Below are 17,761 nucleotides of genomic sequence, written 5' to 3'. Positions count from 1 at the left end.
TTCGGACGAATTATGCAGAGCAAAAAGACGATCCCATTTACTTACTTACGAGAGCTGCCAAAGTTGCCATTACTCTGTACGCGATCCCCGTTAATTTGGTCGTGGCGGTGATCCTGTTGAGGAGAAAGAAAAAGCTCCGAGACCGCTCGAGATGAAGGGGTCATAAAATTATGCTAATGAGTGATAGAGGTGAAACTTTTGCACTAAGCAAAATGTTCCAGTTGAAGCGAAGCAAAATAAAAAAAAAACAGCATTCGACCCGATAAATTCCGAAACGGGGGCAACAGATCGATAAATTATCATCCACTGGTAAATTGAAGTTTTCTGAACCTCGGTAACTGGAGTGATATTTTAAAAATAAAACAACCGATCCACCTGAGCGTTTCGGACCTCCCTGGCGGCGCAATCCGCAATCGGAACTTTCGGCTGTATGATTTAATGATTTGGCTTTTTTTATTTAAATACAAATTTATTACATACCATTTGAATATATCTTCGTACCCGATGCACCGATGTCCCACTTCGGTCGAGCTGCATCGGTCCTCCGATATAAAATATATGATCGTTTTTTGATTTCCTATCCGAGCATCTGCGTCGGTTCAGGTTTTGCTGCTCTGCTCGCTTTGATCGTTTTCAAACAATCACACAAAAAATGAAAAAGACTTTTTCGTTCGTGGAGTTCGATTTATGCATATTTTCTCGAATATTGAAATAAGCCGAATATTGGACATAAATTTGGATAATTCCTGCTTGTTAAGGTAATTTTTCATTGTCCAATTAAGTATCTCGTTGGTGGGTACGGAATACAGGGGGATGTTATATCAAATCTGAATGGAACTGTCTGTAATTCAGTGGCAATTTGGTGCAAGCTGTATAGTACACAAAAACTGAAACGTCTCTAGCACAATAAAAGGAGGAACTTTCAAAAAGTGAGTGAAGCAAATTTTTAGTAAAATCATCTACATTAATTGGCAACTTTGGATCCGCCATCCTTGGACGAGCTGAAAAAACCTTGCAGAGAGCTGAAGAACCAAAAAACAGCTTGGAAGGACGGCTTATGTAAAAGACTGATCTTTTCAGGAGCCAGCGGCTGCATATGTAGTGCGTTCAACAGATTTTTTTGAGGGTATGGTCTGAGGAGAAACTAACTACGGAGCTGTTCAAAAGTACTCATGTACCCTATCTATAGGATTGGAACATTACGCAATTGTAGCAACTATCGAAGCATGACCATCCTCAATTTCGCATATGAAATTCTCCCCCGTGTCTTGCTCCATGGACTGAGGCCTTTGATGTTAAATACCAATGCGGTTTTCGAGCGGACCAGAAGCTCACCTTGAGACAAATCCTCGACAACTTCTGAGAACACAACTTGCAGATACATCGTCTATTCATGGACTTCAACGCGATGTACGATTCAGTGTAACACAACGATCTGTGGAACTTATACTTGAGCTGGAAAACTAAGCAAAACTGATTTAGCTAATTCGTACAACTTTTGACAGCTTCGAACTTGCTATTCAACATAGGAGCGGCACTATCAGAAAAAATTGTGATTTTCACAGCTATTCTTCTCTTACCAACAGATCTGGGTTCAAAATCCAAGCAATAAGTTTTGTAGTGCAACCCAAGAGTAAACAGGCCCTCCAAGATATTGTGTTCAAATACTGCTCAAATCGTAAAATAATTCTAGGTTGGATATTTTTGAAACTCTCAGGGAAAATATAAACACATATTAGCTATGTTTTTGCTAAGTTGGTTTATTCTACTTTCTCTCCTAGGCTAAGTGCCCGCCTTATTGCCAGATCCAGCCAAAACAGAGTTTCTCCTTCGTGGAACCGAAAAAGGAAGGGCAGTAGGGCATTCTTCTTTATATATCTAAACGCCGTTGATGGAGCCGGTTGTTACGTATAGTTTGGTGAATTTGCCGCATCCACAGACTGCCTGCCGCACCAAGTACTTTTTGGCAAATTGGTTGACCTTCTCCTACCGAAACTTCTCCAGAACATCCAAGCGGGACTTGCCAAAGAAAAGCTCCAGGCTCGGGATTTGGCCTCCATATTCTGTTTACCAGTTCGGATGGGCGCCTTTCCCACCTTGAAGTCATGATGTCCGGCCTGCTTCATTGTTTGCTGGACGAAGCATTTTTTTTTGTTTAGTGCAGGGATTCTCCTAAATCCGTCTATTTTATTGTGTATTCACGTAATAAACAGTTTCAATCCAGTTTTTTGTCTGATCCATTGATCTATTTTATTCATGAGAAAATATTGAAACAATAGTTCTCATAAGCCATTGAACTAATAAAAATTAATGCAGAAAATGACTGTTAAAATCGTTAGAAAGATCTTTAAAATTGAACATCATTTATCGAAAAACTGTTAACCCTCTAGTGCCCAAATTTATTTCTGGACGGGCTTTGGTTAAATCACTTTGAATCTTTAAAAACAGTTTTTTAAGTATCTATCGAAGCTTTTTGGAGGTTTGACTGAAGCCCGCCAAATGACGGCATTGGGCACTAGAGGGTTAAAATAATAAAAAAATGGATTATAAAGTCATCCAAATTCATTCAAAATGACATTAAAGATTCATCATCATGAAATGGTGATGTACTTAAAAAAACTTGATAGCAACATGAATAGTTGAGGGATTGTTTAGAGGACACGACTGCAAGGTTAACGTTGAATTACGACAGCCTTTTGTCAATTTTGATAATGCGCTCGATTGGGGTCAATCAGTTTGATGGTACGAAGCAGTAAATTCTAATAATTTTCTTTCATGATTGGTAATCATAAACAGAAGCGTTGTTTAATTAATTTAAAGTGTTTAAATGTTAAAGGTTGCTGAAACCGGTAGAGTACCACTTCACCGTCAAACAAAGCAGCGTGGGTGGGTCTGAATTCGGCTCAATGAAAAATTTTTATCAAATATTCAATTTTCAATAATTGGCTAAAACTCATTTGGACTACTTTAATCAAAAATATGTGGTGGTCCTGGTTGGTTGATTCTAGATTTTACACTTTTCTTCCGTTTTCTTCGGAAGCAAAACAGTTTGGATATTCGGCAGAACACCTTCCAGAGTAATGATGACGCCGGAAAACAGCTTGCTCAATCCTTCGTCATTGCGAATGACGTGGGAATACTCTCGTGTTATTATCTCAAGCACCGTTCCCCGCCAATTTCAGCATTTCTAGAGCAAAATACTCCACTACACACGTCAGATTATGCTCAAACGCGCTTCGGCCTACAGTAAATTACAAATTCGATGGGACGATGAGCAAAATTGCTACCTGTATGATGAAAAAACCTGTATGCTATCTGCGGGGAGGACTAACGCCACAACCACACGGCGCCGCGTAAGTAATGGAATGAAGGAATTTGAAAAAGGAGACGGACTGCGTTGCACACTGTTTTTTTTTTGTATGGACTCCACTGCGACCAGTAGTAGTTTTTTTGTGTCTTTTGTGACATCATCCGGAGGTTTTTGCTAATCGCACGTTTTTTTATTCACCCTTACAGTGCTACTTATTGAGAAGTAACCTGCACCGTGTTATAGTGCTTCTTGTCTTCGCCTTCAGACTTAGTAACCTACTTTCTTCCTTATCGACCTTATCATATTCTCTTGCAGGCTATCACTCTAACAGCGTATATCGTGCTATAGTCTATGATATTATCGAAGCTTTAGACTAGTAGTTATTAAGTCTGGAGGGAAGTTGAAGAGCCTGAGAATAAACCCAAACTTAAAGTCCTTTTGTCAACGAATGGTTTGGTTCTACTAAGATTTGAACTTATCCCCACTCGCTTGTCAAAGCGGACTCTGTAACCTTACGGCTACGAAACTCTACAATCCACATTGTTTGTAGCAGGGGCGACTTGTTTGCAGATGCAACTTTGGCATTGCATACGGGGCCGTGAAAAATGAATGAAGTAGTGTAATCACTGATTGAAAGCTGTTCTTCTAATTTTATTTCAAAATAGTAACAAATAGAAAGACTGGCGTTTTTTGTTCCGCGGATGTGGTTGTGATAATTTCGCTAAATTATGATTTTTAGATATTTCAGTTGAACAGGTAGGTTCGAAAACCACAAATCACCTCAGGTTTGTTTCTCGTCAACTGTATAGCCGTCAACAAAAATATCGTTAAGAGGACTACGAAAATATCTTTGATGCAATCTTGAATTTCCTTATCTTGCGAATTATTAAATATGTGACCGCAGTTCTACATTTATTCCAAGCGATAAAAAAAGTCCTTAAACTAGAATTGATTCTTATCAAATGCGATCACATTTTGATTGTCGAGCTTTATTATAATTTATCGCTCAGAAAAAGGAAATTGTTTCAAAACTAACTCTTTTAATCAATATTAGTAACGTTTTAGCGAGTAGCAGACAAATCATGAAGTAGTCATTATTTGAATAATTTTGAGGCACTAAAAAGTGTCTTTGGTGTGTCACAGTAGTGACACCGGCTAGTGTGTTTAATTTATCGTCATTGAGGATTGTCATTTGCCGATGATTCAGTATGATTCTAGTATCCTTATTATTTCTTTACACACTGCAAGTAAGCACATATTCAAAGTAAACACACACGAACAACTATAGACCGTTCCGATAATTATAAATACACTTAAGATCAACCGTCATTTCAAATAACGTGCAGTATTCAACCAAACGTTGGCTGCGTCCTGTTGTTTACATCCAAAAAAAACAGATGCTGTCATTTTTTCTAACATTTAGTGCGAAATTTTGAAAATGCGTGGCCTTTCTCCCGAGCAAAGAAAGGGAATTGTGCACAAATGGGACACCGTGAGTGGTCTTTCTATAAGAAAATTAGCCAGAGAAGAAGGTATAAGTGTCGGAGCAGTTCAAACCGCAATTCGGAAGTATTGTGAAGAGTGCACATTTACTGATGCCCCAAGACGTGGTAGAAAACCCGGGCCTGTTGATCCCACAATGGACAAAAAGGTAAAGGAATACTACAAGCGGCATCCTTCAGTATCAGTACGAAATGTGGCGAGAAAGCTTGGAACCTCGGCGAGTAACGTTATGTGTGCCAAGGGAAGAATGGGTCTGCAGACCCGTCGGAAGCAGAAGCAGCCAAAACGAAATCCAAAACAAGCTGAATCTGTGAAACCGAGAGCTCGGAAGCTTTATGACAAACTTCTGACCAAAAAAATGGGGTGTGTTATCATGGATGACGAAACCTACATAAAACTGGACTATAAGACTCTGCCAGGACCGCAATTTTATACATCACCGAAGGGCGGGGCTGGAATTCACCTCAGTGCAGACAGAACCACACAAATGTGTACACAACACATTTGCCATCAAACCGTGAGTGCCACTCCCGATATTTCGTTTGTGTTCTCTTCTCCCCATTCGCTCTTTTGTATTTCTTTCGCACCGAAAAAATGCGACTGAGTACACTTTGTGCATTTGCCAAAATGTGCGACACCACACATTGTGTCTTACTTTGTGTGTTGCTTGGGGCAATGATTATCGGATTTGACAAACGAACGATTATTGTATTATTTTTTTTTTGGTTTTTGCACTTCATATGACTCCTACTGAAATAATTTAGGAGCTAATTTCCAGCGCTGCTCAATGGGTTTTGTTTCAAAACTAAAAATGGTTTCTTCCCGGAGATAGCCGTAATGTGTCTCGTACATGAACAGTAGGGTGGCTAAAGAAATCGATTTTTAGAATTTCGTTTAGAGGTAGGGCTCAAAAGTTTCTTCTTCGAAAAAAGTTCCCGTACTAAACTTCAGCTTAATCTGACTTCGGGAACACGAAAGCAGTACTTTGTGTCCAATGAATGAAATGCACAGGTAGTTCATAAATTTCTTAGTATCAAAAAATTCTTATGCCAAATGTCTTAAAAATGCATGAAACATCGAGATCTGGTGTTATCCAAGAACAAAAAAATGAAAAAATCGATCGGTTAAAGTTTCACCACAGACAGACGTCCAAGCAAGAACAAAATTGATCGAATATTCCGTGTAAAATTTCAAAGAGAATTGCGTTATAAATCACTTGTATACTAGCGCCGCCTGGTGACCTTATCGCTACAATACATTTTTTTTCGCTGGAGTTTGAGGCTGGCGTCACTGGTAGCGCTATCTGGTTACGAATTGCTACTACAAAAATCTTTACACAAGCTTGGAACTCAGATTGGACGTCTGTCTGCGGTATTACTTTTCGACTGAACGAACTTCTAAATGCGACGAAGAACCAGTTTTTCCAAACTGGGACAGAAACATGTCTGGACGTGCGTAATATGTCCTAAGAAACACGTCCACGGCATTGAGAATTTAAATGAGTTCTCAAAAATGTATGTGGTCCTTTCTTGGTTCGTTTTCTCTGCTATTTTTTCTACCCGCAACGCAACGCAAACTACTCGAACTGAAGCTTTTTGTGCTCACGCAATGTGTCACAAAAAGCAGCACAAAGAGTTGTTCCGTTCACCCTCTCTTGAATTATTTCTCACTTGGTGATATCTTTCATATGTCGTTTTCGTTTTCGCGGTGTACTACACTCAAATGACACTCAAATGACACTTTTGACACCGAAAATGTTTTATTTGATTTTTCGTGTTACCCTTTTTCTGTCTCTCCCTACACTTTTTCTGTCACTGATGACACCCGAAAAAAGCAGAGTGTGCTGTAGGAAGTTACCAACACATTCACACGTATGTGTCAAAACTGGTTTGTTTTGGTTTTCGTTCCACGTGGTAAAGTGTCAGGTAAATTTTTTCTCAGCACATTTGCGAGATGGACATATGAAATGGAAACGAGACAAAATGACGAATGCGATTATGACCAAAACAAAACGAATTGACAGCTATCCCATTATTACGCATACCAATGCAATGACACTGAAAATGTTTTATTTGAAGCTGCAAAGTATAGCACGGAAAAAGTGTAGTACACCGCGAAAACGAAAACGACAATAGTCATTTCGTTTTCGCTCTTTCTCTTTGTGTGTAGGTATCGTTCTCGTTGTACCTTGACGTGAAATTAACACACTGAGCGCAATGAGTGTGCGAATGACAGCCCTGCCGAAGGAAAAGGATGTCCCTGGACCAGTGAAAGCCATTTACACCGAAAAATTCGGCAAGAAGGTAATGGTTTGGCAGGCCATTTGTGAATGTGGGAAAATATCTCGTCCATTCATTAGGAATGACACAATGAATGGTAAAATTTACGTGGAAGAGTGTTTGCAGAAAAGGTTGCTACCCTTGGTTAAGCAGCATAACAATCCTCCAATCTTTTGGCCCGATCTTGCTTCCTGCCATTACTCTAAGGATGCACTAGGGTGGTATAAAACAAATAATGTCACATGTGTCCCAAAGGAGATGAATCCTCCAAACTGCCCTGAAATTCGCCCTATTGAAACTTTTTGGGCTTTAACCAAGGCAAAGCTGAGGAAATATGTCAAACCAGCGGACAATGTTGAAAAATTTAAAAAAGATTGGCTTAAAGTGGTAAAAATGGTCGGAGAACACACTGTGCAAAAGCTTATGAGTAGTGTTAAGAGAAAAGTTAGAGAACTCGCGTATCCTACGAAAAATAATCCCAACTTGAATTGAAACTGTAAAGAAAATACTTATTATCTATATTTCAGTATAAAATGACCCGAAAAATCCTGTATTTTTTGTTTTATTCAAGAAAGAAGATGTATTTATAATTTTCGGAACAGTCTATAACTGTTAGCAAGTGTTCAATCAACAAATCTTTAACTCAAGCCTGTGGCGTGTTATTATAAAAAAAAATATCCGAAATAATTGATTATTGTTAAATGTTAAGTCGAAAACAACAAAAATACTTTGTGAATGATAATAAAATCCTGATAAAAGTGATCTAAAATACAGCAACAGTTTACCAATAAATTATCAACAAGTCATCAAAAACTTTGAAACAAATTCTTGGCGTTTGAATTCCCCCAATTCTGTAAAAGATACTTTTCAGAACTCATTCATAATACACAAAAAGTTAAAATCATAAATTTAACAGAGTTGAGACAACAATGAGATCAGCTTAAATTCACTAATCGAGTGAAAATATTCTTATTTGTTAGAGTACTCGGAACATGTAAACAGTGTTGATAAAAGTTATTCAAACTGGGAATGACTTCGGAGCAGAAAATTGTTTGGAAATACAATAAACAATCGCCGTCTCTTACTAAAATTTATCAAGAAAACCCGGAAGGAAAATGGGCGAAATACAATATAATGTTTGGATTACCAAAAGTAATAGGGTAATTGCTCCATTATTCATCTCAACAGCTAGGTGCACCTATATTCATCTTATTTCTCTCATTTGTCCAAATTATCGTCAAATTTCTACAAATTTCGAAGGTAACTCTGTTTGCTTCTCGATTTTGTCAAGTGGTTGAAAATTTTACGTTGAAAGTATGGTAAAGTTTGAATGAAGGAATATAGGAGAGATTGCCCTATGAGTTGACTGAGATGTCTTCCATAATAAAATTTGAAATTGAGGCATAGAAAAAACCAAGCTTGTTATTCTCCTTAATATGTGGAAAGAGTAGAGTGTATATTCGTTGCTCACTTCTTGCCAGGGCAGGATTTCAGTTCGGGGGGGCCGGGGCAAATATATGCGTGGGGTAAGTAAATTTTAATTTTTTTTACTTAATGCGTCGCTGGAAGGTGACAAGCGAAAAAAGGTCTCCTGTTAGAAGGCCGGAGCATTTGCCCTCCCCCCTGAATCCGGGCCTGCTTCTTGCTCAGCATGAGTGCTGCGTTTAGCAATTTTTTGCACTAAACTTTTTTATTCTGCTTCGTGTTGTGTTTCTGCCGCTCGCAGAAAAATTAATACACTTGCTGTTTACATCAGTGGTGGTGAATTACTCTTGTGAAAATACACAGAAGTACACCGCGGAGCGCACTGCTGTGATAAATTCAGTAGCATTCGAAGATCAGGCATGCGAAGCTGGATTTATTTTGTCTCGAGATGCGAAGCAAACAACGCAATCTACTTTCCTATCTAGATGCGCCCCTTTCTTAATGCAGGCTTGAGAAACACACAGTAAAAGCACTGCAGTGTGCTCTGATGTGTGGATTTTGAGCGTAATGCCAAAAAGTCATCGTAATTTTTAAAAAACCTCAAAGGGTTTTGTTGTTTTGACTATTTCTCTGAAACATTCGTTATATGCGATAAAATTCTCGGACGAGTACTAGAACCCATGTCACAATAATAAATTGTCGTTAAAATAACATCACAAAACGAATATTTTTCACAGTTTGAAATCAACGATTACTGGAAACCGATTAAAAATATTTTTTAAGAAAATTAAAAATTTAGGAAAATCTTCGAAAAATTGATAATAAATCTAAAATAAATTAAAAGTAGGGGGAATAGGGGCATAATGAGCACCCTAACTTGCCTGATTTAAGCATGGAAAACGACAAAAATTTTAAGCTGTCTTCAGTGCAAAACTTGAATTGACTATCTATAATTAAAGGTACACTATTCACAAATTGAAAAGTTTATCGTATAACGGTGAAAAACACAAAAGAGATTCATGCATCAAAAACTAGCAATCAGTCGATGTGTGGGGCACAATGAGCACCCCACTGGGGCATAATGAGCACCCACGGGGTATGGCATAATGAGCATTCTTATCTACTATATAAAAATGGAATTCCGTAACGCTTGATCTTATTGATATTATTCCCTCCGTCTCTGTGGTGTACAGTAGTCATCATCATTTGAAATCGTTCTAAATCAGAAAAATAAGCGGTGAATTTGCCTCTAAATCAAAATTCAAAGCGATGACATGTGGTTCTTTTTTCATGAAAATGTTTGTTAATGTTCAGGAAAGACATTTGAGGAAAAATAATTAGTATCTGATTACTACAATTTGAGATATTATTCACAAAACTACGTAAAACATACAAAATTATGACTTTTCAAGCTAAATTTGCCTCTAAATCAAAATTCAAAGCGATGCCATGTGATTCTTTTTTCATTGAAATGTTTGTTACGTTCAGGAAAGACATTCGAGGAAAAATAATTAGTAACTGATTACTAAACCTTGAGATATTATTCACAAAACTACGTAAAACATGCAAAATTATGACTTTTCAAGCTGAATTTGCCTCTAAATCGAAATTCAAAGCGATGACATGTGATTTTTTTTTTTCATGAAAATGTTTGTTAATGTTCAGGAATGACATTTGAGGAAAAATAATTAGTATCTGATTACTACAATTTGAGATATTATTCACAAAACTACGTAAAACATGCAAAATTATGACTTTTCAAGCTGAATTTGCCTCTAAATCAAAATTCGAAGCGATGACATGTGGTTCTTTATTCATTGAAATGTTTGTAATATTAAGGAAAGACATTCGAGAAAAAAAATTAGTATCTGATTACTAAAACTTGAGATATTATTCACCAAATTACGTAAAACATGCAAAATTGTGACTTTTTGTGCTAAATTTACCTCTAAACCAAAATTCAAAGCGATGACATAAGATCCTTTTTTCATTAAAATGTTTGATAATGCTCAGGAAACGACATTCGAGGAAAAATAATTAATAGCTAATTACTAAAACTTGGAATATTATTCACAAAACTACGTAAGACATGCAAAATTATGACTATTTATACTCAATTCGTCTCAAAGAGAAGACATATAATTTTTTTTCATTAAAAAGTTCGTTGATGTTCAAGAAAAACATTCGAGTAAAAATAACAGGTATTTGATTACTACAATTCGAGATAATAGTCACAAAACTACGTGAAACATGCGAAATCATGACTTTTCATACTGAATTCTGCTTCTAAATCAAAATCCGAATCTATGATCTGTGATTTTTTTAAAATGAAATTAAGGGAAAATAATAAGTACCTGATCATTTGAAATTAAAATAATTTTAATAAATCTACGTGAAAAATGCAAAACCAAGATTTTTAGGCTTAATTTGTCTCTAAATCATAATTCAAAGCGATGACATGTGTTTTTTTTTTCAATGAAATGATTGTTAATGTTCAGGAATGAAATTTGAGAAGAAATGTTAGGTATCTGATTACTGAAAATGTAGATATCATTCACAAAACTTAGTAAAACGTGCAAAATCATGAATATTTAGGCTTAATTTGTCTGCAAATCAAAATTCAAAGCTATGATATGTGATTGTTTTCCAATAAAATGTTAGTTAATGTTCAGGAAAGACATTTGAGAAAAAATAACACGTCTCTTATTGCTAAAAGCTGACATATTACTCAAAAACTACGTATGTTCGAAGCATTTTAGAAGATGATTTTCTGCATACAAAGAAACACCTTAAAATACTCTCTGTGATTTTTGTTTTTGAAAAACATATAATACATGCAAAACTTTGACTTTTTAAGCATAAGCTCAAGTCGCATCTAAATCAAAATTCAAACGATGACATGTGATTTTTCTTTCAATAAAATGTTCGTTGTTTCTTTAATATTTCCAATTATTTTTTTGTAGAAAATCCATGTTTTGAATCAGTGCGAGTCGAGCATAGAAAATTAACACATTTCTGATATATTCGTAGATTTGTGAATAGTAACACATTACGGGATTCGATTTACTTTTTTACGTTTACCCAAACTAGATCTTGGAACATTTAGCTGGAGGAAAGGTCCCATTTCATTGGTTTGAACATAGATTAAGAGGCGACTTAAGCATTGAAAGTCATTTTTTATTTTCTACATAGTTTTGTGGATTAAAGCACAATTGTTAGTTATCAGAAAATTTTCACTTCTTCTCAGACGTGTTCCTTGGACACCAACAAACATTTTCGTTTTGAAAAAAATCACAAGCATCTCTTTAGATTTCATTATAGAGGAGAAATAAGCATGAATGGTCATACTCAATTCTTCTTACTTACTCGAATTTCCTAAACAGAGCTTTTACTGTAAACGAATATCACCCAGTATAGGTATATTCGAAACTGGGACGACTCCACACAACATTTTCCAAAACGGCGGCTTCCGGCTTCAGAAAAATTACCTAAAGTGGTATTTGGCCAACTATTTCAATAATTCCGAAAATGGAACTCAATACGTCGTTTGGAAATCCGATATGGCGACTTCCAGTTTATGTGTGTTCTGTTCTCAAAATATTGAAGTATTTAAACTGATGATGAACGTATAAAATGTGAAATATTTTTTAAGTAAGTTGTGCTAAAGCAGTAATGAATTATAAAAAATGATTCTTAAATTTAAAAGCTTTGATCCCGAGCATCGCCGGGAACGTTCAACTAGTAGAACATATTTTGAAACTGTGTAGAAGTATAACTAATGGGCCAACGTTTTTCGCGGGATGCCGTGATACTTGGCGGCTTGTTTCGTGAATGTTCTGTCGCGCCTTATGGTGGCCAATTCTGCCTGCAGTCCCTTTTTCTGACCGATTCGGTCTCATAGATTTTCTAATATATGTTCGCACCATCACTGTAAACAAACACTGACTATGGAAACAAACAAACTCACAAGTCTACTGAGATGAATTTCAGGTAAGTTTATGTGACAAGGTGTGCTCATTTCACCCCACCTAAAGATGACCATTTAGCCAATTTCGAATTAGTTAAAGTTAACATGAGATTTTAATACTAATTATAGCTTAAAATCAAAACTTCAATGATGGTGAAATTTGGGGTACAACCCATACGTCATATTGATGTGTCTACATACTTGATTGAGCCATTTAAACGACCGTAGAAGCTTATTTTGTAGTGCGCAATAATAATAATTTTTCCAACATCCGGGAACCAAGATGATTTTTCCAATATATTTCTATATTTTTAACATACAAATCACTTTTGTTCTACATAAAGAGATACTGTAATAACTACGGAAGAGTTCCACATACCATATTGTATTAAAAAATGCGTATTTTCGCATAAAAGAGGGGTGCCCATTTCGCCCCGTGTGCTCATTATGCCCATAATCCCCCTACCCATGTATTTCTTTTTCGAAAACAATAATTTATAGTTAAAAAATCGTAGAAAAATGGATCAGGTCACCGTTCCGGATCAAAACCCGTACAGTATCGAAATCCGTACACCTTGATGTTTTTCTTCAGTTTTAAGCTTAATAAAAATGAAAATTAATATGATAGTTACATGTACATGTCCGTTGAGCTGTTGACCTTCTGTTAAACTAAACTATGCGCCAGTAGGCCATGAAATTAAAAATATTAAAAATGAAAAATCAATCGTGTATCGGTTTCAGTTGTCATTTCGTTGTATCGTTAGAGAGTTCTTCAGATAAAAACGTTTTTCCAGTGGGATATAAGTGTTTTACTCTGTGAATCTTTTTGAAATTGATGGAAAAGGTAAGTCTTTGTCATTTTCGAGCTGTATATTGTCTGGTAAATAGTGTAAATTGTATTTATTCAACAAAAACTGTGCCGTACGGATTGTGATCCTTGTTAATTGCTTGAATCGAAATCCGTACAGCGTATGTATCATTCCTATATTGTTGAACTTTCTTCTTGTTTTCAGCATATAATGGATGAAAACAATTATAAATATACGGCAATCAATTTCGAATGAGCTGTGATTGAGGTACGCAAGGTAAAGTCGTACCGGGAAGCTTCGAAAGGTTCCGGCGTTCCGATTACTACGACAAGGCGTATCGCAACGAAACGCTACGAAAATTGCACTATTTCAGCTGATAAAAAAAAAATAGGAAACCGTGTGAAACTTTTGGAACCAATTAATCCTCAAAATATATATTTTCTTAGATATAAGATGAATTATAGATAAAAGATGTACATTTTTGTACTTCTATATCTATACGGATTTTAATTCTATGCTGTATGGACTTAGATCCAGTCTATATCGCGTGTGTGCGGATTTCGATTCTAAAGTGTACGGGTTTTGATTCAGACAAAAAACGGTGCACGGATTTCGAGTGATTTTAATCATTTTGCTTGAAAACAGTGATAAAATATACGTAGATCTATAAGTAAACATGTCAGTTTAAAGCAATATGTGATTTCTTGTTTTTTTATTGACCGTCGAAGATTATCATGTGCTTAGGTGTACGGATTTCGATCCAGCACGGTACATATAATACGAAAAAAAATTAAATTTATTGAATTGTTTCAATGTTATAGAGGGTGAATTTTCAGCAGTCAAATTGGAAAGTTAACAGTGCTCAGCCTGGTGGATACCGTAAATTTTATTCCTCTATGAGAATGAGAACACCGTTATCATCATCTTTAAGAAATCTATAACAAATGCTCATAAAGTTCATTTATTTGTTATAATAAATAACGATGTTGTGAAAGTTAATTCGTATATTGATCAGTATCAGTATGAAGTATTTGTGTCCAAAAATGTTATGAGAATCTTCGATACAAAGTCTCTGGGCATCCGGCTGTCGTAAAACAATCTCGAAAATTCGACACTTTTCGGAATCATTTGCACTTATCACTTTTTTTGGTTTTGACCATAACTACTGGAAGACTGAAAAAAACTAAGTGCACCGAATTTAATTTTACCAGTGGCGCTTTTAAATTACCTCGATGACAACCGCTGATCGCGTATGCGTTGTGAAACTCACCCTTCCGTGGAAAGATGTGTTTTCAATGGGACAAGTGTAAAACATGGCAGTCGTACCGCAACGAGGCGGAATAGACACGGTACAAATTCCTCCCCACAGGGTGTTATCGTGTTGTTCGTCCAAACCTTTTTCTTCGAATTGTAACCTATGGGAGTGATTGGACACCCTGTGCTCTGCTTGCGCGGGCACTCCAGCCAGGTTCTGCGCATGCACTCCAACGGAAGGAGGGTGTCCAGTCCAGCCAGAGCGTGTGGAAGAACGAAGGAGAAATGCACACACTGCCGGAACCGGCACCGTACCCCTGTGCGGGGTTTGGATTGACCGCGAACTGGGTACGTGTATATGCAAAACATGATGATGTGATGAAGTTGCTGATGGGTGTGGACAGTTGTGTGTATGCGCACAGAGCGTGTCGTCGCAGCACACATACAGGAAAGGGAGGGGAAGTGTTCGCCGAGCGCGGGTTGAATCCGGGGCTACAAACAAGGTTTACACTTTGTATCAAGTCAATTTTATAGTTCTGTTATGTCAACTGTTGATGGCAAATTGCACGCTGTTTGTTTGCGCTGCAGAAGCAATAATTTAAACTAATAATGAATGCGTGCGTCCAACTGCAGCCGTCTAGTTGAGACGTCTCAGGGAAAAAGTGAAATGTCGGCGTTTCCTCCACTGTTTTACTACAGGTAGTAATTTCACTCAGTTGTGCATTACCTGCAGGTTGTCTAATCATGTACTACTTTTAATCGATTTCCTATGGAAATAACAACCGTTTGTCAGCATATTTTTCTCTCGTGTTTTAAGGTAAAGAATGTATCATGCAAGCGCGCCAAAAACCGCTTACGCCCTTGGAGGTCCGTCCGGTCGCGGCAGCACAGAAGAGCCCGCCAGTCTTCAGAGTATCTCGGCTGCAGCAATCTTGCGCGATTGATGAAACGACCTCCTAAATTAACTCAAAACACTACACGACTCTCGCGGCACTTCCTATCCCCCAAAGGCCCGTGAGACTCCAGCCAGCTTACCACCCAGCAGAAATGAATGTATAGGAAAGAACATAATGCTCACTGAGCTTTTTTATCTTTTTCCCTTCCGAATGGTTTCGCCCCTGTCTTCTGCTCTGCGTTCCACCGAAGGGAAACTCCGCGCGGCCTGATTTGAATAAAGCTGAATGAGTCAGATGAACGTTGGCGATTCCCGAAAACTCGAAAACGGCTTCGCCCGGTTCGCGCCGGTGTGGAATTGGATTCTTTTGCGCTGCGCTATCGCATATCGAGGATATCCCCAGTCAGCCTGCCAGCCAGAATCCAGCATCGCTGCGTGGACCCAGAGATCTCCGACGCTGCAGAACGAAACCGAGGAGCGGAGAAAGATATAGGAAAGCATTGCAGTACAAGTTTATTAATAAAGACCACACATCTGACATTTTGGACCACCCAATGCGATTGTGTGTGTGTGCGAGTCTCAAGTCAATCCGGGCACATGTTGATCTTTGTTGTTTTTTTTTGTTTTTGCTCACCGCGCACTCTCCGGTTCGGAGCTCGCTGGTTGACTGACTGACTGACTGACTGTTTTCGTATTCTCGCAAGGGGGAAACTCGCGATGTGGAGAGCAACAAGCGGAACTGCAGCTCCTGGGGCTGAGGGGAATACACGGGGTGGAAATTCCTTGGACTGGCACATACCCGTAAAACGAGCAGTGTCAGATTAAGATGATATATTTGTAATCATTTTAAATGAACCCCTAAATGAATTTGTCTCATTTGGGAACGGTAATCGATGGCGACCGTTTGAACCAGTTTTCGGATTGGTCTGGATTTTATGCAATATTCGCATTGGAGAATTTATCTATGTCACATAAATAATCTGATAATATTTTTGAAATTCAAAAAAATCGTAAAAAATTTCATAACATTTTCAATTCATGAGGATTCCCACAATTTTTTTAAATTTAAGAAATTTTGATTGTGCGATGTTTACAAACGATTTTTAATGCCGATTTCCAGAAATGACATTTTATGGATTTTTATTTTTACTTGTGCATGTTATGAATGGATAATCTCCTCGGTTAGAGTAGTTCAAAAGTTTCTTCACATTTTACAGATTTTTCAAGTTATTATTTCAAGTTACAGTAAGTTACTTTTCTTCTGTGTAACTCTCATGAAAAAACCCGCAACGTTCCTCAAACAGCCAAGTAGAATGGACGCAGAAACAATGTCCGCTGTCGATTAGTTCCTGGAAGCTGAAAGCCTGTTTTGAAGCTTCTGTTCGTTCATGCCAAAACACACGACAAGGTCGTTGAGGTAATTCCAGTAGCCTGTCAGTGTGCTGTGTGTGGTGCTAACGATTTCGAGCAAAGTCTACGGGGAACATTCTTGACATGCTGCCGAATAATGAAACAAAGAAAAATCCGGCCTTCGTTCTGTACACTGAACTGTCTTTGCCCTGACATCATACCACTTGTGATGTTTGTTTTCAGTTTATTTATTACGCTCAAAGCAAATTTGTAGGTTAAACTAATTGTTGTCATATTTCATTTTCTCTTTACAGGTAGGAGCAAAGAATTTATAGGAAAATCCAACTTTAACTTGGTGAGTCAAATCTGGCGCGATTGTGACACTTGTCAGCAGGTTGGTCATAAATTGGAATATTATTCGAGCTGCTAAAATTAACAATCTATCTTCGTACAATTTCAACCTAATGGCAAGCAATTTTGCATATCCGCAGCGGAGACCACCTGGGATGGCTCCAGCCACCGCCTGTCTATCTTTATGACGTGTGAAATCATCGGCGGGTTCCATTTCGTGTTCCCACGTTCCGGTTTCGCCAATACGCCGGATGGCACCTTATCTAAGCTGTGTGTTTTATCGCTCTTTCGAGTGTCCATCACTTCCTTTGGTGGGATTAGCGGGAGATGTTTGAGTTTCGTCTGTTACGACGCAGCTCGTTAATCGATTACGAAGGTGATTCGGAACGGTTCAATTGTCACATAAGCGCTCCGGATTTGCATAAGTCGGTTGTAATGGGCGCGTGTATGCGCGTGCTGATTAACGAGCCGGAATTGGCGGCGAGGATGCTGCATCGTTTCTCGGTTTATCTTAATTTTTTTTTTGGTCCGATTGAGACGCGAAGTGGTCCCGAATGCGGTTATGACTTTATTCGGGAGATTTATGGGTCAACCAATGGATGGGCCTCTTTTTGTCGG

At 37.8% G+C, this 17,761-nt stretch overlaps 2 protein-coding genes across 4 annotated transcripts in view; both read left to right on the top strand.

The window, feature by feature from the left end:
* Positions 1–17,164, top strand: part of LOC129726581 (uncharacterized) — a 40,204-nt gene extending 23,040 nt beyond the window's left edge. Inside the window, exon 2 of the mRNA XM_055683454.1 lies at positions 17,107–17,164. The gene's annotated coding sequence lies outside the window, so the exon portion shown is untranslated. The remainder of the gene's footprint in view (positions 1–17,106) is intronic.
* LOC129726578 (homeobox protein E60) overlaps positions 1–17,761 on the top strand; it is a 183,100-nt gene that overhangs the window by 73,674 nt on the left and 91,665 nt on the right. Inside the window, exon 1 of one of the 3 annotated variants that reach the window (XM_055683452.1) lies at positions 17,121–17,147. The exons of the other annotated variants lie outside the window; for them this stretch is intronic. The gene's annotated coding sequence lies outside the window, so the exon portion shown is untranslated. Of the gene's footprint in view, positions 1–17,120; positions 17,148–17,761 lie in introns of those variants that run through there. 3 annotated transcript variants of the gene reach the window in all.

The sequence above is a fragment of the Wyeomyia smithii genome, chromosome 3 (assembly GCF_029784165.1).
Source record: "Wyeomyia smithii strain HCP4-BCI-WySm-NY-G18 chromosome 3, ASM2978416v1, whole genome shotgun sequence".
NCBI lineage: Eukaryota > Metazoa > Arthropoda > Insecta > Diptera > Culicidae > Wyeomyia > Wyeomyia smithii.
The sequence above is the reverse complement of the archived record's forward strand: the minus strand, read 5'-3'. Positions and strand labels throughout refer to the sequence as shown.